The 23,832-nt window shown below is 46.5% G+C and overlaps 10 non-coding genes across 10 annotated transcripts; all 10 read left to right on the top strand.

The window, feature by feature from the left end:
* Positions 1 to 44: 44 nt before the first annotated feature.
* On the top strand, positions 45 to 116 carry TRNAA-CGC (transfer RNA alanine (anticodon CGC)). The gene has a single exon. It is a non-coding gene; the product is annotated as a tRNA-Ala (tRNA).
* A 2,399-nt stretch (positions 117 to 2,515) lies between these two features.
* Positions 2,516 to 2,587, top strand: TRNAA-CGC (transfer RNA alanine (anticodon CGC)). Its single transcript has one exon. It is a non-coding gene; the product is annotated as a tRNA-Ala (tRNA).
* Positions 2,588 to 4,980: 2,393 nt separating this feature from the next.
* TRNAA-CGC (transfer RNA alanine (anticodon CGC)) lies at positions 4,981 to 5,052 on the top strand. Its single transcript has one exon. It is a non-coding gene; the product is annotated as a tRNA-Ala (tRNA).
* A 2,399-nt stretch (positions 5,053 to 7,451) lies between these two features.
* TRNAA-CGC (transfer RNA alanine (anticodon CGC)) lies at positions 7,452 to 7,523 on the top strand. The gene has a single exon. It is a non-coding gene; the product is annotated as a tRNA-Ala (tRNA).
* A 2,399-nt stretch (positions 7,524 to 9,922) lies between these two features.
* On the top strand, positions 9,923 to 9,994 carry TRNAA-CGC (transfer RNA alanine (anticodon CGC)). Its single transcript has one exon. It is a non-coding gene; the product is annotated as a tRNA-Ala (tRNA).
* A 2,399-nt stretch (positions 9,995 to 12,393) lies between these two features.
* On the top strand, positions 12,394 to 12,465 carry TRNAA-CGC (transfer RNA alanine (anticodon CGC)). Its single transcript has one exon. It is a non-coding gene; the product is annotated as a tRNA-Ala (tRNA).
* A 2,393-nt stretch (positions 12,466 to 14,858) lies between these two features.
* TRNAA-CGC (transfer RNA alanine (anticodon CGC)) lies at positions 14,859 to 14,930 on the top strand. Its single transcript has one exon. It is a non-coding gene; the product is annotated as a tRNA-Ala (tRNA).
* Positions 14,931 to 17,329: 2,399 nt separating this feature from the next.
* TRNAA-CGC (transfer RNA alanine (anticodon CGC)) lies at positions 17,330 to 17,401 on the top strand. The gene has a single exon. It is a non-coding gene; the product is annotated as a tRNA-Ala (tRNA).
* Positions 17,402 to 19,798: 2,397 nt separating this feature from the next.
* On the top strand, positions 19,799 to 19,870 carry TRNAA-CGC (transfer RNA alanine (anticodon CGC)). The gene has a single exon. It is a non-coding gene; the product is annotated as a tRNA-Ala (tRNA).
* Positions 19,871 to 22,263: 2,393 nt separating this feature from the next.
* TRNAA-CGC (transfer RNA alanine (anticodon CGC)) lies at positions 22,264 to 22,335 on the top strand. The gene has a single exon. It is a non-coding gene; the product is annotated as a tRNA-Ala (tRNA).
* Positions 22,336 to 23,832: the final 1,497 nt, after the last annotated feature.

Below are 23,832 nucleotides of genomic sequence, written 5' to 3'. Positions count from 1 at the left end.
CTCCCAGGAAAAGATGTCTGCAGGACAGGCCCACTGCACACCGAGGGGATGTAGCTCAGTGGTAGAGCGCATGCTTCGCATGTATGAGGTCCCGGGTTCAATCCCCGGCATCTCCATTTGCATAAACATCAGTGTGATTTTGTCCCGGTTATTTTGTATTTCACACTGCAACTCGGGCCATGATTATAGGATCATCGACATTCATATCTATTTGTCTGAGAAAACGCTGGTGCCCGTATGGCAAACCTGCCTATAATATATCACTGAGGTTTACGTCCCTGCCAGTGTCAACATCCTGTATGCCTTCACAATCACTACAAATAGAAATGCACAGAGAGAAACATCACACCACAGTTTTAACGGTGCAGAATCGTGAAAGTATTGGCATTGCCTTGCGTTTCTTTTCAGTCGATTGTTTTGGTTCCGAATGTATAGCTCCACCATTGTACCTTTGTAGCATATGATGCCTAGCTTTAAAAATAATTTGTTTTCACTGGATGTGGCCACAGATGTGCCTCTGTTGTCAACCTAAGTCGATCAGGTTCTGTAACTTGTTAGTTTTGAGCTGGAATATCCTACCAGCTCTGCTGCTGGGGCCTATCTCTGGCTTCTAAAAGCAAAAGTCTTGAACATATTGATATTTTTCATTAGTTGGTCAGGGGAATTGCATGGGGGGGCAGCCTTTCTGCATGTTTCTATGGACAACCAGACACAGGTGGCTCTAAAATGAAGTCTGCCATTTGGAAACTCCAATTCGACAGTTACCGTCAGTTCTGGGCGCTGTTAGTCCCAAGCAGCCAGCCAGCATCTGGTAGATTTCACAGTTCCTTGCTGGCAGTGGGGATGTAACTCAGTGGTAGAGCACATACTTGGGAAGTATGAGGCCACAGGTTCGATCCCAGGCATCTCCATGTGATATTTTTCCTCAATTGTGGGCTTTTTATCCTGTACATAGGAATTAGGATGATGTGTTCTTTTGCCATACTAAATCCTGTTCCTGAACGTCTTCTCTTTGGAGCCGATGATTGTGGACATGCACGGTGCACCATGCTTCAGTGTGATGTCTGCTTTTTTCATTGGAAGCCTGTTAGCCTGATCTCTTACCGGGATGACACAAGGCAGACTCGTTCAGACAGAGGGGCATTGGCTGAAAATAGTGTCTCCACCGGTCCCCCTGCTAGGCAGTGGTGTCATTCTGAGGTGCTGTGCACGCTCACCAACTATCACCCCCTCTGACCTTTCCCACCGCAGAACACCCTGAATGCATTCAGCGGGTTATGCTTCATTCTAGGGCTGCAATGGATCGCCTAGTGGCAAAACCAATGGAAGCACCATTGACCTTCCGCAGAATTCCACTGCTTGTCTGCCTAGAGAAGCGACATCTGCCGAGTGTGCTAGGGACACTCATGACGGCAGAGCTATAGAGTGGTGGGTCCACGTTGCTTTCCACTAGCCAGCAAATACAGAAGGACATCCGAAAGAGGTGTCAGTCTATCTAGCAACATATGTGGGCTTTCGGCTGGAGGAATTCCTGCGCGAAATGGTGCTATCTCATTTTTGGTGTTTGAAGACATACATATATATATATATATATATATATATATATATTTATTTTTTCTCCATAACTACACTTCTCAAATCTGGGGCATCTATCCGAGATGGCTGTGTCACATTATGTGATGTCTCAGGCACCAACGTGATGAGATCGACCTGGCGCTTTAACTTTGTCATTGTAAGTAGTAAGATGTAATTTGGCAGTTGTCATGTTTTTTCATATGCACTACTGCAAACCCCTTTCCTTACTTAGCCCACTCCCTCCTGAAGCTTTTAGGTGTGATGAGGAAGCGTCCTCTCAGCGGGGATGTAGCTCAGTGGTAGAGCGCATGCTTTGCATGTATGAGGACCTGGGGCATTTCCACTTGTTTCTCTTTTTGACTGTCATATGATCTCTATCCACTAGATGGCCCTTTGAGCACAGTAATCCTCTGGTGGAAATCTTCCCCTGGAAGTCATCTCTTATGGAGAAGCAAAATGCACACTGCTTCAGTGTGACCATGAGGTTTTCCATTCTTGCTCCAGTTTTCCCTGCTCTTTTGCTAGTGCTTCACTCGGCAGAATGTTTTGACCAGAAGAGTTCTCCCTGAAAATTATGTCTGCGGGACAGACACACTGCATACCGAGGGGATGTAGCTCAGTGGTAGAGCACTTGCTTTGCATGGATGAGGCCCTGGGTCCAATCCCTGGCATCTCCAATTGTTTCCCTTTTTTTGACTGTCATATGGTCTCTGTCCACGAGATGGCTCTTTGAGCACGGTAATCCTCTGGTGGAATACTTCCCCTGGAAGTCATCTCTTATGGAGAAGCATAATGCACACTGCTTCAGCTGACCATGTGCTTTTCCAGTCTTGCTCCCGTTTTCCCTGGTCTTTTGCTAGTGCTTCAGTTGGCAGCATATTTTGACCGGAAGAATTCTCCCAGGAAAAGATGTCTGCAGGACAGGCCCACTGCACACCGAGGGGATGTAGCTCAGTGGTAGAGCGCATGCTTCGCATGTATGAGGTCCCGGGTTCAATCCCCGGCATCTCCATTTGCATAAACATCAGTGTGATTTTGTCCCGGTTATTTTGTATTTCACACTGCAACTCGGGCCATGATTATAGGATCATCGACATTCATATCTATTTGTCTGAGAAAACGCTGGTGCCCGTATGGCAAACCTGCCTATAATATATCACTGAGGTTTACGTCCCTGCCAGTGTCAACATCCTGTATGCCTTCACAATCACTACAAATAGAAATGCACAGAGAGAAACATCACACCACAGTTTTAACGGTGCAGAATCGTGAAAGTATTGGCATTGCCTTGCGTTTCTTTTCAGTCGATTGTTTTGGTTCCGAATGTATAGCTCCACCATTGTACCTTTGTAGCATATGATGCCTAGCTTTAAAAATAATTTGTTTTCACTGGATGTGGCCACAGATGTGCCTCTGTTGTCAACCTAAGTCGATCAGGTTCTGTAACTTGTTAGTTTTGAGCTGGAATATCCTACCAGCTCTGCTGCTGGGGCCTATCTCTGGCTTCTAAAAGCAAAAGTCTTGAACATATTGATATTTTTCATTAGTTGGTCAGGGGAATTGCATGGGGGGGCAGCCTTTCTGCATGTTTCTATGGACAACCAGACACAGGTGGCTCTAAAATGAAGTCTGCCATTTGGAAACTCCAATTCGACAGTTACCGTCAGTTCTGGGCGCTGTTAGTCCCAAGCAGCCAGCCAGCATCTGGTAGATTTCACAGTTCCTTGCTGGCAGTGGGGATGTAACTCAGTGGTAGAGCACATACTTGGGAAGTATGAGGCCACAGGTTCGATCCCAGGCATCTCCATGTGATATTTTTCCTCAATTGTGGGCTTTTTATCCTGTACATAGGAATTAGGATGATGTGTTCTTTTGCCATACTAAATCCTGTTCCTGAACGTCTTCTCTTTGGAGCCGATGATTGTGGACATGCACGGTGCACCATGCTTCAGTGTGATGTCTGCTTTTTTCATTGGAAGCCTGTTAGCCTGATCTCTTACCGGGATGACACAAGGCAGACTCGTTCAGACAGAGGGGCATTGGCTGAAAATAGTGTCTCCACCGGTCCCCCTGCTAGGCAGTGGTGTCATTCTGAGGTGCTGTGCACGCTCACCAACTATCACCCCCTCTGACCTTTCCCACCGCAGAACACCCTGAATGCATTCAGCGGGTTATGCTTCATTCTAGGGCTGCAATGGATCGCCTAGTGGCAAAACCAATGGAAGCACCATTGACCTTCCGCAGAATTCCACTGCTTGTCTGCCTAGAGAAGCGACATCTGCCGAGTGTGCTAGGGACACTCATGACGGCAGAGCTATAGAGTGGTGGGTCCACGTTGCTTTCCACTAGCCAGCAAATACAGAAGGACATCCGAAAGAGGTGTCAGTCGATCTAGCAACATATGTGGGCTTTCGGCTGGAGGAATTCCTGCGCGAAATGGTGCTATCTCATTTTTGGTGTTTGAAGACATACATATATATATATATATATATATATATTTATTTTTTCTCCATAACTACACTTCTCAAATCTGGGGCATCTATCCGAGATGGCTGTGTCACATTATGTGATGTCTCAGGCACCAACGTGATGAGATCGACCTGGCGCTTTAACTTTGTCATTGTAAGTAGTAAGATGTAATTTGGCAGTTGTCATGTTTTTTCATATGCACTACTGCAAACCCCTTTCCTTACTTAGCCCACTCCCTCCTGAAGCTTTTAGGTGTGATGAGGAAGCGTCCTCTCAGCGGGGATGTAGCTCAGTGGTAGAGCGCATGCTTTGCATGTATGAGGACCTGGGGCATTTCCACTTGTTTCTCTTTTTGACTGTCATATGATCTCTATCCACTAGATGGCCCTTTGAGCACAGTAATCCTCTGGTGGAAATCTTCCCCTGGAAGTCATCTCTTATGGAGAAGCAAAATGCACACTGCTTCAGTGTGACCATGAGGTTTTCCATTCTTGCTCCAGTTTTCCCTGCTCTTTTGCTAGTGCTTCACTCGGCAGAATGTTTTGACCAGAAGAGTTCTCCCTGAAAATTATGTCTGCGGGACAGACACACTGCATACCGAGGGGATGTAGCTCAGTGGTAGAGCACTTGCTTTGCATGGATGAGGCCCTGGGTCCAATCCCTGGCATCTCCAATTGTTTCCCTTTTTTTGACTGTCATATGGTCTCTGTCCACGAGATGGCTCTTTGAGCACGGTAATCCTCTGGTGGAATACTTCCCCTGGAAGTCATCTCTTATGGAGAAGCATAATGCACACTGCTTCAGCTGACCATGTGCTTTTCCAGTCTTGCTCCCGTTTTCCCTGGTCTTTTGCTAGTGCTTCAGTTGGCAGCATATTTTGACCGGAAGAATTCTCCCAGGAAAAGATGTCTGCAGGACAGGCCCACTGCACACCGAGGGGATGTAGCTCAGTGGTAGAGCGCATGCTTCGCATGTATGAGGTCCCGGGTTCAATCCCCGGCATCTCCATTTGCATAAACATCAGTGTGATTTTGTCCCGGTTATTTTGTATTTCACACTGCAACTCGGGCCATGATTATAGGATCATCGACATTCATATCTATTTGTCTGAGAAAACGCTGGTGCCCGTATGGCAAACCTGCCTATAATATATCACTGAGGTTTACGTCCCTGCCAGTGTCAACATCCTGTATGCCTTCACAATCACTACAAATAGAAATGCACAGAGAGAAACATCACACCACAGTTTTAACGGTGCAGAATCGTGAAAGTATTGGCATTGCCTTGCGTTTCTTTTCAGTCGATTGTTTTGGTTCCGAATGTATAGCTCCACCATTGTACCTTTGTAGCATATGATGCCTAGCTTTAAAAATAATTTGTTTTCACTGGATGTGGCCACAGATGTGCCTCTGTTGTCAACCTAAGTCGATCAGGTTCTGTAACTTGTTAGTTTTGAGCTGGAATATCCTACCAGCTCTGCTGCTGGGGCCTATCTCTGGCTTCTAAAAGCAAAAGTCTTGAACATATTGATATTTTTCATTAGTTGGTCAGGGGAATTGCATGGGGGGGCAGCCTTTCTGCATGTTTCTATGGACAACCAGACACAGGTGGCTCTAAAATGAAGTCTGCCATTTGGAAACTCCAATTCGACAGTTACCGTCAGTTCTGGGCGCTGTTAGTCCCAAGCAGCCAGCCAGCATCTGGTAGATTTCACAGTTCCTTGCTGGCAGTGGGGATGTAACTCAGTGGTAGAGCACATACTTGGGAAGTATGAGGCCACAGGTTCGATCCCAGGCATCTCCATGTGATATTTTTCCTCAATTGTGGGCTTTTTATCCTGTACATAGGAATTAGGATGATGTGTTCTTTTGCCATACTAAATCCTGTTCCTGAACGTCTTCTCTTTGGAGCCGATGATTGTGGACATGCACGGTGCACCATGCTTCAGTGTGATGTCTGCTTTTTTCATTGGAAGCCTGTTAGCCTGATCTCTTACCGGGATGACACAAGGCAGACTCGTTCAGACAGAGGGGCATTGGCTGAAAATAGTGTCTCCACCGGTCCCCCTGCTAGGCAGTGGTGTCATTCTGAGGTGCTGTGCACGCTCACCAACTATCACCCCCTCTGACCTTTCCCACCGCAGAACACCCTGAATGCATTCAGCGGGTTATGCTTCATTCTAGGGCTGCAATGGATCGCCTAGTGGCAAAACCAATGGAAGCACCATTGACCTTCCGCAGAATTCCACTGCTTGTCTGCCTAGAGAAGCGACATCTGCCGAGTGTGCTAGGGACACTCATGACGGCAGAGCTATAGAGTGGTGGGTCCACGTTGCTTTCCACTAGCCAGCAAATACAGAAGGACATCCGAAAGAGGTGTCAGTCTATCTAGCAACATATGTGGGCTTTCGGCTGGAGGAATTCCTGCGCGAAATGGTGCTATCTCATTTTTGGTGTTTGAAGACATACATATATATATATATATATATATATATATATATTTATTTTTTCTCCATAACTACACTTCTCAAATCTGGGGCATCTATCCGAGATGGCTGTGTCACATTATGTGATGTCTCAGGCACCAACGTGATGAGATCGACCTGGCGCTTTAACTTTGTCATTGTAAGTAGTAAGATGTAATTTGGCAGTTGTCATGTTTTTTCATATGCACTACTGCAAACCCCTTTCCTTACTTAGCCCACTCCCTCCTGAAGCTTTTAGGTGTGATGAGGAAGCGTCCTCTCAGCGGGGATGTAGCTCAGTGGTAGAGCGCATGCTTTGCATGTATGAGGACCTGGGGCATTTCCACTTGTTTCTCTTTTTGACTGTCATATGATCTCTATCCACTAGATGGCCCTTTGAGCACAGTAATCCTCTGGTGGAAATCTTCCCCTGGAAGTCATCTCTTATGGAGAAGCAAAATGCACACTGCTTCAGTGTGACCATGAGGTTTTCCATTCTTGCTCCAGTTTTCCCTGCTCTTTTGCTAGTGCTTCACTCGGCAGAATGTTTTGACCAGAAGAGTTCTCCCTGAAAATTATGTCTGCGGGACAGACACACTGCATACCGAGGGGATGTAGCTCAGTGGTAGAGCACTTGCTTTGCATGGATGAGGCCCTGGGTCCAATCCCTGGCATCTCCAATTGTTTCCCTTTTTTTGACTGTCATATGGTCTCTGTCCACGAGATGGCTCTTTGAGCACGGTAATCCTCTGGTGGAATACTTCCCCTGGAAGTCATCTCTTATGGAGAAGCATAATGCACACTGCTTCAGCTGACCATGTGCTTTTCCAGTCTTGCTCCCGTTTTCCCTGGTCTTTTGCTAGTGCTTCAGTTGGCAGCATATTTTGACCGGAAGAATTCTCCCAGGAAAAGATGTCTGCAGGACAGGCCCACTGCACACCGAGGGGATGTAGCTCAGTGGTAGAGCGCATGCTTCGCATGTATGAGGTCCCGGGTTCAATCCCCGGCATCTCCATTTGCATAAACATCAGTGTGATTTTGTCCCGGTTATTTTGTATTTCACACTGCAACTCGGGCCATGATTATAGGATCATCGACATTCATATCTATTTGTCTGAGAAAACGCTGGTGCCCGTATGGCAAACCTGCCTATAATATATCACTGAGGTTTACGTCCCTGCCAGTGTCAACATCCTGTATGCCTTCACAATCACTACAAATAGAAATGCACAGAGAGAAACATCACACCACAGTTTTAACGGTGCAGAATCGTGAAAGTATTGGCATTGCCTTGCGTTTCTTTTCAGTCGATTGTTTTGGTTCCGAATGTATAGCTCCACCATTGTACCTTTGTAGCATATGATGCCTAGCTTTAAAAATAATTTGTTTTCACTGGATGTGGCCACAGATGTGCCTCTGTTGTCAACCTAAGTCGATCAGGTTCTGTAACTTGTTAGTTTTGAGCTGGAATATCCTACCAGCTCTGCTGCTGGGGCCTATCTCTGGCTTCTAAAAGCAAAAGTCTTGAACATATTGATATTTTTCATTAGTTGGTCAGGGGAATTGCATGGGGGGGCAGCCTTTCTGCATGTTTCTATGGACAACCAGACACAGGTGGCTCTAAAATGAAGTCTGCCATTTGGAAACTCCAATTCGACAGTTACCGTCAGTTCTGGGCGCTGTTAGTCCCAAGCAGCCAGCCAGCATCTGGTAGATTTCACAGTTCCTTGCTGGCAGTGGGGATGTAACTCAGTGGTAGAGCACATACTTGGGAAGTATGAGGCCACAGGTTCGATCCCAGGCATCTCCATGTGATATTTTTCCTCAATTGTGGGCTTTTTATCCTGTACATAGGAATTAGGATGATGTGTTCTTTTGCCATACTAAATCCTGTTCCTGAACGTCTTCTCTTTGGAGCCGATGATTGTGGACATGCACGGTGCACCATGCTTCAGTGTGATGTCTGCTTTTTTCATTGGAAGCCTGTTAGCCTGATCTCTTACCGGGATGACACAAGGCAGACTCGTTCAGACAGAGGGGCATTGGCTGAAAATAGTGTCTCCACCGGTCCCCCTGCTAGGCAGTGGTGTCATTCTGAGGTGCTGTGCACGCTCACCAACTATCACCCCCTCTGACCTTTCCCACCGCAGAACACCCTGAATGCATTCAGCGGGTTATGCTTCATTCTAGGGCTGCAATGGATCGCCTAGTGGCAAAACCAATGGAAGCACCATTGACCTTCCGCAGAATTCCACTGCTTGTCTGCCTAGAGAAGCGACATCTGCCGAGTGTGCTAGGGACACTCATGACGGCAGAGCTATAGAGTGGTGGGTCCACGTTGCTTTCCACTAGCCAGCAAATACAGAAGGACATCCGAAAGAGGTGTCAGTCTATCTAGCAACATATGTGGGCTTTCGGCTGGAGGAATTCCTGCGCGAAATGGTGCTATCTCATTTTTGGTGTTTGAAGACATACATATATATATATATATATATATATATATATATTTATTTTTTCTCCATAACTACACTTCTCAAATCTGGGGCATCTATCCGAGATGGCTGTGTCACATTATGTGATGTCTCAGGCACCAACGTGATGAGATCGACCTGGCGCTTTAACTTTGTCATTGTAAGTAGTAAGATGTAATTTGGCAGTTGTCATGTTTTTTCATATGCACTACTGCAAACCCCTTTCCTTACTTAGCCCACTCCCTCCTGAAGCTTTTAGGTGTGATGAGGAAGCGTCCTCTCAGCGGGGATGTAGCTCAGTGGTAGAGCGCATGCTTTGCATGTATGAGGACCTGGGGCATTTCCACTTGTTTCTCTTTTTGACTGTCATATGATCTCTATCCACTAGATGGCCCTTTGAGCACAGTAATCCTCTGGTGGAAATCTTCCCCTGGAAGTCATCTCTTATGGAGAAGCAAAATGCACACTGCTTCAGTGTGACCATGAGGTTTTCCATTCTTGCTCCAGTTTTCCCTGCTCTTTTGCTAGTGCTTCACTCGGCAGAATGTTTTGACCAGAAGAGTTCTCCCTGAAAATTATGTCTGCGGGACAGACACACTGCATACCGAGGGGATGTAGCTCAGTGGTAGAGCACTTGCTTTGCATGGATGAGGCCCTGGGTCCAATCCCTGGCATCTCCAATTGTTTCCCTTTTTTTGACTGTCATATGGTCTCTGTCCACGAGATGGCTCTTTGAGCACGGTAATCCTCTGGTGGAATACTTCCCCTGGAAGTCATCTCTTATGGAGAAGCATAATGCACACTGCTTCAGCTGACCATGTGCTTTTCCAGTCTTGCTCCCGTTTTCCCTGGTCTTTTGCTAGTGCTTCAGTTGGCAGCATATTTTGACCGGAAGAATTCTCCCAGGAAAAGATGTCTGCAGGACAGGCCCACTGCACACCGAGGGGATGTAGCTCAGTGGTAGAGCGCATGCTTCGCATGTATGAGGTCCCGGGTTCAATCCCCGGCATCTCCATTTGCATAAACATCAGTGTGATTTTGTCCCGGTTATTTTGTATTTCACACTGCAACTCGGGCCATGATTATAGGATCATCGACATTCATATCTATTTGTCTGAGAAAACGCTGGTGCCCGTATGGCAAACCTGCCTATAATATATCACTGAGGTTTACGTCCCTGCCAGTGTCAACATCCTGTATGCCTTCACAATCACTACAAATAGAAATGCACAGAGAGAAACATCACACCACAGTTTTAACGGTGCAGAATCGTGAAAGTATTGGCATTGCCTTGCGTTTCTTTTCAGTCGATTGTTTTGGTTCCGAATGTATAGCTCCACCATTGTACCTTTGTAGCATATGATGCCTAGCTTTAAAAATAATTTGTTTTCACTGGATGTGGCCACAGATGTGCCTCTGTTGTCAACCTAAGTCGATCAGGTTCTGTAACTTGTTAGTTTTGAGCTGGAATATCCTACCAGCTCTGCTGCTGGGGCCTATCTCTGGCTTCTAAAAGCAAAAGTCTTGAACATATTGATATTTTTCATTAGTTGGTCAGGGGAATTGCATGGGGGGGCAGCCTTTCTGCATGTTTCTATGGACAACCAGACACAGGTGGCTCTAAAATGAAGTCTGCCATTTGGAAACTCCAATTCGACAGTTACCGTCAGTTCTGGGCGCTGTTAGTCCCAAGCAGCCAGCCAGCATCTGGTAGATTTCACAGTTCCTTGCTGGCAGTGGGGATGTAACTCAGTGGTAGAGCACATACTTGGGAAGTATGAGGCCACAGGTTCGATCCCAGGCATCTCCATGTGATATTTTTCCTCAATTGTGGGCTTTTTATCCTGTACATAGGAATTAGGATGATGTGTTCTTTTGCCATACTAAATCCTGTTCCTGAACGTCTTCTCTTTGGAGCCGATGATTGTGGACATGCACGGTGCACCATGCTTCAGTGTGATGTCTGCTTTTTTCATTGGAAGCCTGTTAGCCTGATCTCTTACCGGGATGACACAAGGCAGACTCGTTCAGACAGAGGGGCATTGGCTGAAAATAGTGTCTCCACCGGTCCCCCTGCTAGGCAGTGGTGTCATTCTGAGGTGCTGTGCACGCTCACCAACTATCACCCCCTCTGACCTTTCCCACCGCAGAACACCCTGAATGCATTCAGCGGGTTATGCTTCATTCTAGGGCTGCAATGGATCGCCTAGTGGCAAAACCAATGGAAGCACCATTGACCTTCCGCAGAATTCCACTGCTTGTCTGCCTAGAGAAGCGACATCTGCCGAGTGTGCTAGGGACACTCATGACGGCAGAGCTATAGAGTGGTGGGTCCACGTTGCTTTCCACTAGCCAGCAAATACAGAAGGACATCCGAAAGAGGTGTCAGTCTATCTAGCAACATATGTGGGCTTTCGGCTGGAGGAATTCCTGCGCGAAATGGTGCTATCTCATTTTTGGTGTTTGAAGACATACATATATATATATATATATATATATATATATATTTATTTTTTCTCCATAACTACACTTCTCAAATCTGGGGCATCTATCCGAGATGGCTGTGTCACATTATGTGATGTCTCAGGCACCAACGTGATGAGATCGACCTGGCGCTTTAACTTTGTCATTGTAAGTAGTAAGATGTAATTTGGCAGTTGTCATGTTTTTTCATATGCACTACTGCAAACCCCTTTCCTTACTTAGCCCACTCCCTCCTGAAGCTTTTAGGTGTGATGAGGAAGCGTCCTCTCAGCGGGGATGTAGCTCAGTGGTAGAGCGCATGCTTTGCATGTATGAGGACCTGGGGCATTTCCACTTGTTTCTCTTTTTGACTGTCATATGATCTCTATCCACTAGATGGCCCTTTGAGCACAGTAATCCTCTGGTGGAAATCTTCCCCTGGAAGTCATCTCTTATGGAGAAGCAAAATGCACACTGCTTCAGTGTGACCATGAGGTTTTCCATTCTTGCTCCAGTTTTCCCTGCTCTTTTGCTAGTGCTTCACTCGGCAGAATGTTTTGACCAGAAGAGTTCTCCCTGAAAATTATGTCTGCGGGACAGACACACTGCATACCGAGGGGATGTAGCTCAGTGGTAGAGCACTTGCTTTGCATGGATGAGGCCCTGGGTCCAATCCCTGGCATCTCCAATTGTTTCCCTTTTTTTGACTGTCATATGGTCTCTGTCCACGAGATGGCTCTTTGAGCACGGTAATCCTCTGGTGGAATACTTCCCCTGGAAGTCATCTCTTATGGAGAAGCATAATGCACACTGCTTCAGCTGACCATGTGCTTTTCCAGTCTTGCTCCCGTTTTCCCTGGTCTTTTGCTAGTGCTTCAGTTGGCAGCATATTTTGACCGGAAGAATTCTCCCAGGAAAAGATGTCTGCAGGACAGGCCCACTGCACACCGAGGGGATGTAGCTCAGTGGTAGAGCGCATGCTTCGCATGTATGAGGTCCCGGGTTCAATCCCCGGCATCTCCATTTGCATAAACATCAGTGTGATTTTGTCCCGGTTATTTTGTATTTCACACTGCAACTCGGGCCATGATTATAGGATCATCGACATTCATATCTATTTGTCTGAGAAAACGCTGGTGCCCGTATGGCAAACCTGCCTATAATATATCACTGAGGTTTACGTCCCTGCCAGTGTCAACATCCTGTATGCCTTCACAATCACTACAAATAGAAATGCACAGAGAGAAACATCACACCACAGTTTTAACGGTGCAGAATCGTGAAAGTATTGGCATTGCCTTGCGTTTCTTTTCAGTCGATTGTTTTGGTTCCGAATGTATAGCTCCACCATTGTACCTTTGTAGCATATGATGCCTAGCTTTAAAAATAATTTGTTTTCACTGGATGTGGCCACAGATGTGCCTCTGTTGTCAACCTAAGTCGATCAGGTTCTGTAACTTGTTAGTTTTGAGCTGGAATATCCTACCAGCTCTGCTGCTGGGGCCTATCTCTGGCTTCTAAAAGCAAAAGTCTTGAACATATTGATATTTTTCATTAGTTGGTCAGGGGAATTGCATGGGGGGGCAGCCTTTCTGCATGTTTCTATGGACAACCAGACACAGGTGGCTCTAAAATGAAGTCTGCCATTTGGAAACTCCAATTCGACAGTTACCGTCAGTTCTGGGCGCTGTTAGTCCCAAGCAGCCAGCCAGCATCTGGTAGATTTCACAGTTCCTTGCTGGCAGTGGGGATGTAACTCAGTGGTAGAGCACATACTTGGGAAGTATGAGGCCACAGGTTCGATCCCAGGCATCTCCATGTGATATTTTTCCTCAATTGTGGGCTTTTTATCCTGTACATAGGAATTAGGATGATGTGTTCTTTTGCCATACTAAATCCTGTTCCTGAACGTCTTCTCTTTGGAGCCGATGATTGTGGACATGCACGGTGCACCATGCTTCAGTGTGATGTCTGCTTTTTTCATTGGAAGCCTGTTAGCCTGATCTCTTACCGGGATGACACAAGGCAGACTCGTTCAGACAGAGGGGCATTGGCTGAAAATAGTGTCTCCACCGGTCCCCCTGCTAGGCAGTGGTGTCATTCTGAGGTGCTGTGCACGCTCACCAACTATCACCCCCTCTGACCTTTCCCACCGCAGAACACCCTGAATGCATTCAGCGGGTTATGCTTCATTCTAGGGCTGCAATGGATCGCCTAGTGGCAAAACCAATGGAAGCACCATTGACCTTCCGCAGAATTCCACTGCTTGTCTGCCTAGAGAAGCGACATCTGCCGAGTGTGCTAGGGACACTCATGACGGCAGAGCTATAGAGTGGTGGGTCCACGTTGCTTTCCACTAGCCAGCAAATACAGAAGGACATCCGAAAGAGGTGTCAGTCGATCTAGCAACATATGTGGGCTTTCGGCTGGAGGAATTCCTGCGCGAAATGGTGCTATCTCATTTTTGGTGTTTGAAGACATACATATATATATATATATATATATATATTTATTTTTTCTCCATAACTACACTTCTCAAATCTGGGGCATCTATCCGAGATGGCTGTGTCACATTATGTGATGTCTCAGGCACCAACGTGATGAGATCGACCTGGCGCTTTAACTTTGTCATTGTAAGTAGTAAGATGTAATTTGGCAGTTGTCATGTTTTTTCATATGCACTACTGCAAACCCCTTTCCTTACTTAGCCCACTCCCTCCTGAAGCTTTTAGGTGTGATGAGGAAGCGTCCTCTCAGCGGGGATGTAGCTCAGTGGTAGAGCGCATGCTTTGCATGTATGAGGACCTGGGGCATTTCCACTTGTTTCTCTTTTTGACTGTCATATGATCTCTATCCACTAGATGGCCCTTTGAGCACAGTAATCCTCTGGTGGAAATCTTCCCCTGGAAGTCATCTCTTATGGAGAAGCAAAATGCACACTGCTTCAGTGTGACCATGAGGTTTTCCATTCTTGCTCCAGTTTTCCCTGCTCTTTTGCTAGTGCTTCACTCGGCAGAATGTTTTGACCAGAAGAGTTCTCCCTGAAAATTATGTCTGCGGGACAGACACACTGCATACCGAGGGGATGTAGCTCAGTGGTAGAGCACTTGCTTTGCATGGATGAGGCCCTGGGTCCAATCCCTGGCATCTCCAATTGTTTCCCTTTTTTTGACTGTCATATGGTCTCTGTCCACGAGATGGCTCTTTGAGCACGGTAATCCTCTGGTGGAATACTTCCCCTGGAAGTCATCTCTTATGGAGAAGCATAATGCACACTGCTTCAGCTGACCATGTGCTTTTCCAGTCTTGCTCCCGTTTTCCCTGGTCTTTTGCTAGTGCTTCAGTTGGCAGCATATTTTGACCGGAAGAATTCTCCCAGGAAAAGATGTCTGCAGGACAGGCCCACTGCACACCGAGGGGATGTAGCTCAGTGGTAGAGCGCATGCTTCGCATGTATGAGGTCCCGGGTTCAATCCCCGGCATCTCCATTTGCATAAACATCAGTGTGATTTTGTCCCGGTTATTTTGTATTTCACACTGCAACTCGGGCCATGATTATAGGATCATCGACATTCATATCTATTTGTCTGAGAAAACGCTGGTGCCCGTATGGCAAACCTGCCTATAATATATCACTGAGGTTTACGTCCCTGCCAGTGTCAACATCCTGTATGCCTTCACAATCACTACAAATAGAAATGCACAGAGAGAAACATCACACCACAGTTTTAACGGTGCAGAATCGTGAAAGTATTGGCATTGCCTTGCGTTTCTTTTCAGTCGATTGTTTTGGTTCCGAATGTATAGCTCCACCATTGTACCTTTGTAGCATATGATGCCTAGCTTTAAAAATAATTTGTTTTCACTGGATGTGGCCACAGATGTGCCTCTGTTGTCAACCTAAGTCGATCAGGTTCTGTAACTTGTTAGTTTTGAGCTGGAATATCCTACCAGCTCTGCTGCTGGGGCCTATCTCTGGCTTCTAAAAGCAAAAGTCTTGAACATATTGATATTTTTCATTAGTTGGTCAGGGGAATTGCATGGGGGGGCAGCCTTTCTGCATGTTTCTATGGACAACCAGACACAGGTGGCTCTAAAATGAAGTCTGCCATTTGGAAACTCCAATTCGACAGTTACCGTCAGTTCTGGGCGCTGTTAGTCCCAAGCAGCCAGCCAGCATCTGGTAGATTTCACAGTTCCTTGCTGGCAGTGGGGATGTAACTCAGTGGTAGAGCACATACTTGGGAAGTATGAGGCCACAGGTTCGATCCCAGGCATCTCCATGTGATATTTTTCCTCAATTGTGGGCTTTTTATCCTGTACATAGGAATTAGGATGATGTGTTCTTTTGCCATACTAAATCCTGTTCCTGAACGTCTTCTCTTTGGAGCCGATGATTGTGGACATGCACGGTGCACCATGCTTCAGTGTGATGTCTGCTTTTTTCATTGGAAGCCTGTTAGCCTGATCTCTTACCGGGATGACACAAGGCAGACTCGTTCAGACAGAGGGGCATTGGCTGAAAATAGTGTCTCCACCGGTCCCCCTGCTAGGCAGTGGTGTCATTCTGAGGTGCTGTGCACGCTCACCAACTATCACCCCCTCTGACCTTTCCCACCGCAGAACACCCTGAATGCATTCAGCGGGTTATGCTTCATTCTAGGGCTGCAATGGATCGCCTAGTGGCAAAACCAATGGAAGCACCATTGACCTTCCGCAGAATTCCACTGCTTGTCTGCCTAGAGAAGCGACATCTGCCGAGTGTGCTAGGGACACTCATGACGGCAGAGCTATAGAGTGGTGGGTCCACGTTGCTTTCCACTAGCCAGCAAATACAGAAGGACATCCGAAAGAGGTGTCAGTCTATCTAGCAACATATGTGGGCTTTCGGCTGGAGGAATTCCTGCGCGAAATGGTGCTATCTCATTTTTGGTGTTTGAAGACATACATATATATATATATATATATATATATATATATTTATTTTTTCTCCATAACTACACTTCTCAAATCTGGGGCATCTATCCGAGATGGCTGTGTCACATTATGTGATGTCTCAGGCACCAACGTGATGAGATCGACCTGGCGCTTTAACTTTGTCATTGTAAGTAGTAAGATGTAATTTGGCAGTTGTCATGTTTTTTCATATGCACTACTGCAAACCCCTTTCCTTACTTAGCCCACTCCCTCCTGAAGCTTTTAGGTGTGATGAGGAAGCGTCCTCTCAGCGGGGATGTAGCTCAGTGGTAGAGCGCATGCTTTGCATGTATGAGGACCTGGGGCATTTCCACTTGTTTCTCTTTTTGACTGTCATATGATCTCTATCCACTAGATGGCCCTTTGAGCACAGTAATCCTCTGGTGGAAATCTTCCCCTGGAAGTCATCTCTTATGGAGAAGCAAAATGCACACTGCTTCAGTGTGACCATGAGGTTTTCCATTCTTGCTCCAGTTTTCCCTGCTCTTTTGCTAGTGCTTCACTCGGCAGAATGTTTTGACCAGAAGAGTTCTCCCTGAAAATTATGTCTGCGGGACAGACACACTGCATACCGAGGGGATGTAGCTCAGTGGTAGAGCACTTGCTTTGCATGGATGAGGCCCTGGGTCCAATCCCTGGCATCTCCAATTGTTTCCCTTTTTTTGACTGTCATATGGTCTCTGTCCACGAGATGGCTCTTTGAGCACGGTAATCCTCTGGTGGAATACTTCCCCTGGAAGTCATCTCTTATGGAGAAGCATAATGCACACTGCTTCAGCTGACCATGTGCTTTTCCAGTCTTGCTCCCGTTTTCCCTGGTCTTTTGCTAGTGCTTCAGTTGGCAGCATATTTTGACCGGAAGAATTCTCCCAGGAAAAGATGTCTGCAGGACAGGCCCACTGCACACCGAGTGGATGTAGCTCAGTGGTAGAGCGCATGCTTCGCATGTATGAGGTCCCGGGTTCAATCCCCGGCATCTCCATTTGCATAAACATCAGTGTGATTTTGTCCCGGTTATTTTGTATTTCACACTGCAACTCGGGCCATGATTATAGGATCATCGACATTCATATCTATTTGTCTGAGAAAACGCTGGTGCCCGTATGGCAAACCTGCCTATAATATATCACTGAGGTTTACGTCCCTGCCAGTGTCAACATCCTGTATGCCTTCACAATCACTACAAATAGAAATGCACAGAGAGAAACATCACACCACAGTTTTAACGGTGCAGAATCGTGAAAGTATTGGCATTGCCTTGCGTTTCTTTTCAGTCGATTGTTTTGGTTCCGAATGTATAGCTCCACCATTGTACCTTTGTAGCATATGATGCCTAGCTTTAAAAATAATTTGTTTTCACTGGATGTGGCCACAGATGTGCCTCTGTTGTCAACCTAAGTCGATCAGGTTCTGTAACTTGTTAGTTTTGAGCTGGAATATCCTACCAGCTCTGCTGCTGGGGCCTATCTCTGGCTTCTAAAAGCAAAAGTCTTGAACATATTGATATTTTTCATTAGTTGGTCAGGGGAATTGCATGGGGGGGCAGCCTTTCTGCATGTTTCTATGGACAACCAGACACAGGTGGCTCTAAAATGAAGTCTGCCATTTGGAAACTCCAATTCGACAGTTACCGTCAGTTCTGGGCGCTGTTAGTCCCAAGCAGCCAGCCAGCATCTGGTAGATTTCACAGTTCCTTGCTGGCAGTGGGGATGTAACTCAGTGGTAGAGCACATACTTGGGAAGTATGAGGCCACAGGTTCGATCCCAGGCATCTCCATGTGATATTTTTCCTCAATTGTGGGCTTTTTATCCTGTACATAGGAATTAGGATGATGTGTTCTTTTGCCATACTAAATCCTGTTCCTGAACGTCTTCTCTTTGGAGCCGATGATTGTGGACATGCACGGTGCACCATGCTTCAGTGTGATGTCTGCTTTTTTCATTGGAAGCCTGTTAGCCTGATCTCTTACCGGGATGACACAAGGCAGACTCGTTCAGACAGAGGGGCATTGGCTGAAAATAGTGTCTCCACCGGTCCCCCTGCTAGGCAGTGGTGTCATTCTGAGGTGCTGTGCACGCTCACCAACTATCACCCCCTCTGACCTTTCCCACCGCAGAACACCCTGAATGCATTCAGCGGGTTATGCTTCATTCTAGGGCTGCAATGGATCGCCTAGTGGCAAAACCAATGGAAGCACCATTGACCTTCCGCAGAATTCCACTGCTTGTCTGCCTAGAGAAGCGACATCTGCCGAGTGTGCTAGGGACACTCATGACGGCAGAGCTATAGAGTGGTGGGTCCACGTTGCTTTCCACTAGCCAGCAAATACAGAAGGACATCCGAAAGAGGTGTCAGTCTATCTAGCAACATATGTGGGCTTTCGGCTGGAGGAATTCCTGCGCGAAATGGTGCTATCTCATTTTTGGTGTTTGAAGACATACATATATATATATATATATATATATATATATTTATTTTTTCTCCATAACTACACTTCTCAAATCTGGGGCATCTATCCGAGATGGCTGTGTCACATTATGTGATGTCTCAGGCACCAACGTGATGAGATCGACCTGGCGCTTTAACTTTGTCATTGTAAGTAGTAAGATGTAATTTGGCAGTTGTCATGTTTTTTCATATGCACTACTGCAAACCCCTTTCCTTACTTAGCCCACTCCCTCCTGAAGCTTTTAGGTGTGATGAGGAAGCGTCCTCTCAGCGGGGATGTAGCTCAGTGGTAGAGCGCATGCTTTGCATGTATGAGGACCTGGGGCATTTCCACTTGTTTCTCTTTTTGACTGTCATATGATCTCTATCCACTAGATGGCCCTTTGAGCACAGTAATCCTCTGGTGGAAATCTTCCCCTGGAAGTCATCTCTTATGGAGAAGCAAAATGCACACTGCTTCAGTGTGACCATGAGGTTTTCCATTCTTGCTCCAGTTTTCCCTGCTCTTTTGCTAGTGCTTCACTCGGCAGAATGTTTTGACCAGAAGAGTTCTCCCTGAAAATTATGTCTGCGGGACAGACACACTGCATACCGAGGGGATGTAGCTCAGTGGTAGAGCACTTGCTTTGCATGGATGAGGCCCTGGGTCCAATCCCTGGCATCTCCAATTGTTTCCCTTTTTTTGACTGTCATATGGTCTCTGTCCACGAGATGGCTCTTTGAGCACGGTAATCCTCTGGTGGAATACTTCCCCTGGAAGTCATCTCTTATGGAGAAGCATAATGCACACTGCTTCAGCTGACCATGTGCTTTTCCAGTCTTGCTCCCGTTTTCCCTGGTCTTTTGCTAGTGCTTCAGTTGGCAGCATATTTTGACCGGAAGAATTCTCCCAGGAAAAGATGTCTGCAGGACAGGCCCACTGCACACCGAGGGGATGTAGCTCAGTGGTAGAGCGCATGCTTCGCATGTATGAGGTCCCGGGTTCAATCCCCGGCATCTCCATTTGCATAAACATCAGTGTGATTTTGTCCCGGTTATTTTGTATTTCACACTGCAACTCGGGCCATGATTATAGGATCATCGACATTCATATCTATTTGTCTGAGAAAACGCTGGTGCCCGTATGGCAAACCTGCCTATAATATATCACTGAGGTTTACGTCCCTGCCAGTGTCAACATCCTGTATGCCTTCACAATCACTACAAATAGAAATGCACAGAGAGAAACATCACACCACAGTTTTAACGGTGCAGAATCGTGAAAGTATTGGCATTGCCTTGCGTTTCTTTTCAGTCGATTGTTTTGGTTCCGAATGTATAGCTCCACCATTGTACCTTTGTAGCATATGATGCCTAGCTTTAAAAATAATTTGTTTTCACTGGATGTGGCCACAGATGTGCCTCTGTTGTCAACCTAAGTCGATCAGGTTCTGTAACTTGTTAGTTTTGAGCTGGAATATCCTACCAGCTCTGCTGCTGGGGCCTATCTCTGGCTTCTAAAAGCAAAAGTCTTGAACATATTGATATTTTTCATTAGTTGGTCAGGGGAATTGCATGGGGGGGCAGCCTTTCTGCATGTTTCTATGGACAACCAGACACAGGTGGCTCTAAAATGAAGTCTGCCATTTGGAAACTCCAATTCGACAGTTACCGTCAGTTCTGGGCGCTGTTAGTCCCAAGCAGCCAGCCAGCATCTGGTAGATTTCACAGTTCCTTGCTGGCAGTGGGGATGTAACTCAGTGGTAGAGCACATACTTGGGAAGTATGAGGCCACAGGTTCGATCCCAGGCATCTCCATGTGATATTTTTCCTCAATTGTGGGCTTTTTATCCTGTACATAGGAATTAGGATGATGTGTTCTTTTGCCATACTAAATCCTGTTCCTGAACGTCTTCTCTTTGGAGCCGATGATTGTGGACATGCACGGTGCACCATGCTTCAGTGTGATGTCTGCTTTTTTCATTGGAAGCCTGTTAGCCTGATCTCTTACCGGGATGACACAAGGCAGACTCGTTCAGACAGAGGGGCATTGGCTGAAAATAGTGTCTCCACCGGTCCCCCTGCTAGGCAGTGGTGTCATTCTGAGGTGCTGTGCACGCTCACCAACTATCACCCCCTCTGACCTTTCCCACCGCAGAACACCCTGAATGCATTCAGCGGGTTATGCTTCATTCTAGGGCTGCAATGGATCGCCTAGTGGCAAAACCAATGGAAGCACCATTGACCTTCCGCAGAATTCCACTGCTTGTCTGCCTAGAGAAGCGACATCTGCCGAGTGTGCTAGGGACACTCATGACGGCAGAGCTATAGAGTGGTGGGTCCACGTTGCTTTCCACTAGCCAGCAAATACAGAAGGACATCCGAAAGAGGTGTCAGTCGATCTAGCAACATATGTGGGCTTTCGGCTGGAGGAATTCCTGCGCGAAATGGTGCTATCTCATTTTTGGTGTTTGAAGACATACATATATATATATATATATATATATATTTATTTTTTCTCCATAACTACACTTCTCAAATCTGGGGCATCTATCCGAGATGGCTGTGTCACATTATGTGATGTCTCAGGCACCAACGTGATGAGATCGACCTGGCGCTTTAACTTTGTCATTGTAAGTAGTAAGATGTAATTTGGCAGTTGTCATGTTTTTTCATATGCACTACTGCAAACCCCTTTCCTTACTTAGCCCACTCCCTCCTGAAGCTTTTAGGTGTGATGAGGAAGCGTCCTCTCAGCGGGGATGTAGCTCAGTGGTAGAGCGCATGCTTTGCATGTATGAGGACCTGGGGCATTTCCACTTGTTTCTCTTTTTGACTGTCATATGATCTCTATCCACTAGATGGCCCTTTGAGCACAGTAATCCTCTGGTGGAAATCTTCCCCTGGAAGTCATCTCTTATGGAGAAGCAAAATGCACACTGCTTCAGTGTGACCATGAGGTTTTCCATTCTTGCTCCAGTTTTCCCTGCTCTTTTGCTAGTGCTTCACTCGGCAGAATGTTTTGACCAGAAGAGTTCTCCCTGAAAATTATGTCTGCGGGACAGACACACTGCATACCGAGGGGATGTAGCTCAGTGGTAGAGCACTTGCTTTGCATGGATGAGGCCCTGGGTCCAATCCCTGGCATCTCCAATTGTTTCCCTTTTTTTGACTGTCATATGGTCTCTGTCCACGAGATGGCTCTTTGAGCACGGTAATCCTCTGGTGGAATACTTCCCCTGGAAGTCATCTCTTATGGAGAAGCATAATGCACACTGCTTCAGCTGACCATGTGCTTTTCCAGTCTTGCTCCCGTTTTCCCTGGTCTTTTGCTAGTGCTTCAGTTGGCAGCATATTTTGACCGGAAGAATTCTCCCAGGAAAAGATGTCTGCAGGACAGGCCCACTGCACACCGAGGGGATGTAGCTCAGTGGTAGAGCGCATGCTTCGCATGTATGAGGTCCCGGGTTCAATCCCCGGCATCTCCATTTGCATAAACATCAGTGTGATTTTGTCCCGGTTATTTTGTATTTCACACTGCAACTCGGGCCATGATTATAGGATCATCGACATTCATATCTATTTGTCTGAGAAAACGCTGGTGCCCGTATGGCAAACCTGCCTATAATATATCACTGAGGTTTACGTCCCTGCCAGTGTCAACATCCTGTATGCCTTCACAATCACTACAAATAGAAATGCACAGAGAGAAACATCACACCACAGTTTTAACGGTGCAGAATCGTGAAAGTATTGGCATTGCCTTGCGTTTCTTTTCAGTCGATTGTTTTGGTTCCGAATGTATAGCTCCACCATTGTACCTTTGTAGCATATGATGCCTAGCTTTAAAAATAATTTGTTTTCACTGGATGTGGCCACAGATGTGCCTCTGTTGTCAACCTAAGTCGATCAGGTTCTGTAACTTGTTAGTTTTGAGCTGGAATATCCTACCAGCTCTGCTGCTGGGGCCTATCTCTGGCTTCTAAAAGCAAAAGTCTTGAACATATTGATATTTTTCATTAGTTGGTCAGGGGAATTGCATGGGGGGGCAGCCTTTCTGCATGTTTCTATGGACAACCAGACACAGGTGGCTCTAAAATGAAGTCTGCCATTTGGAAACTCCAATTCGACAGTTACCGTCAGTTCTGGGCGCTGTTAGTCCCAAGCAGCCAGCCAGCATCTGGTAGATTTCACAGTTCCTTGCTGGCAGTGGGGATGTAACTCAGTGGTAGAGCACATACTTGGGAAGTATGAGGCCACAGGTTCGATCCCAGGCATCTCCATGTGATATTTTTCCTCAATTGTGGGCTTTTTATCCTGTACATAGGAATTAGGATGATGTGTTCTTTTGCCATACTAAATCCTGTTCCTGAACGTCTTCTCTTTGGAGCCGATGATTGTGGACATGCACGGTGCACCATGCTTCAGTGTGATGTCTGCTTTTTTCATTGGAAGCCTGTTAGCCTGATCTCTTACCGGGATGACACAAGGCAGACTCGTTCAGACAGAGGGGCATTGGCTGAAAATAGTGTCTCCACCGGTCCCCCTGCTAGGCAGTGGTGTCATTCTGAGGTGCTGTGCACGCTCACCAACTATCACCCCCTCTGACCTTTCCCACCGCAGAACACCCTGAATGCATTCAGCGGGTTATGCTTCATTCTAGGGCTGCAATGGATCGCCTAGTGGCAAAACCAATGGAAGCACCATTGACCTTCCGCAGAATTCCACTGCTTGTCTGCCTAGAGAAGCGACATCTGCCGAGTGTGCTAGGGACACTCATGACGGCAGAGCTATAGAGTGGTGGGTCCACGTTGCTTTCCACTAGCCAGCAAATACAGAAGGACATCCGAAAGAGGTGTCAGTCTATCTAGCAACATATGTGGGCTTTCGGCTGGAGGAATTCCTGCGCGAAATGGTGCTATCTCATTTTTGGTGTTTGAAGACATACATATATATATATATATATATATGTATTTATTTTTTCT

The sequence above is a fragment of the Ambystoma mexicanum genome, assembly GCF_040938575.1.
Source record: "Ambystoma mexicanum isolate Mex_15411 chromosome 12 unlocalized genomic scaffold, UKY_AmexF1_1 Mex_chr12_unloc.1, whole genome shotgun sequence".
NCBI lineage: Eukaryota > Metazoa > Chordata > Amphibia > Caudata > Ambystomatidae > Ambystoma > Ambystoma mexicanum.
Note: the sequence above shows the minus strand (reverse complement) of the source record. Positions and strands in the feature narration are given on the sequence as shown.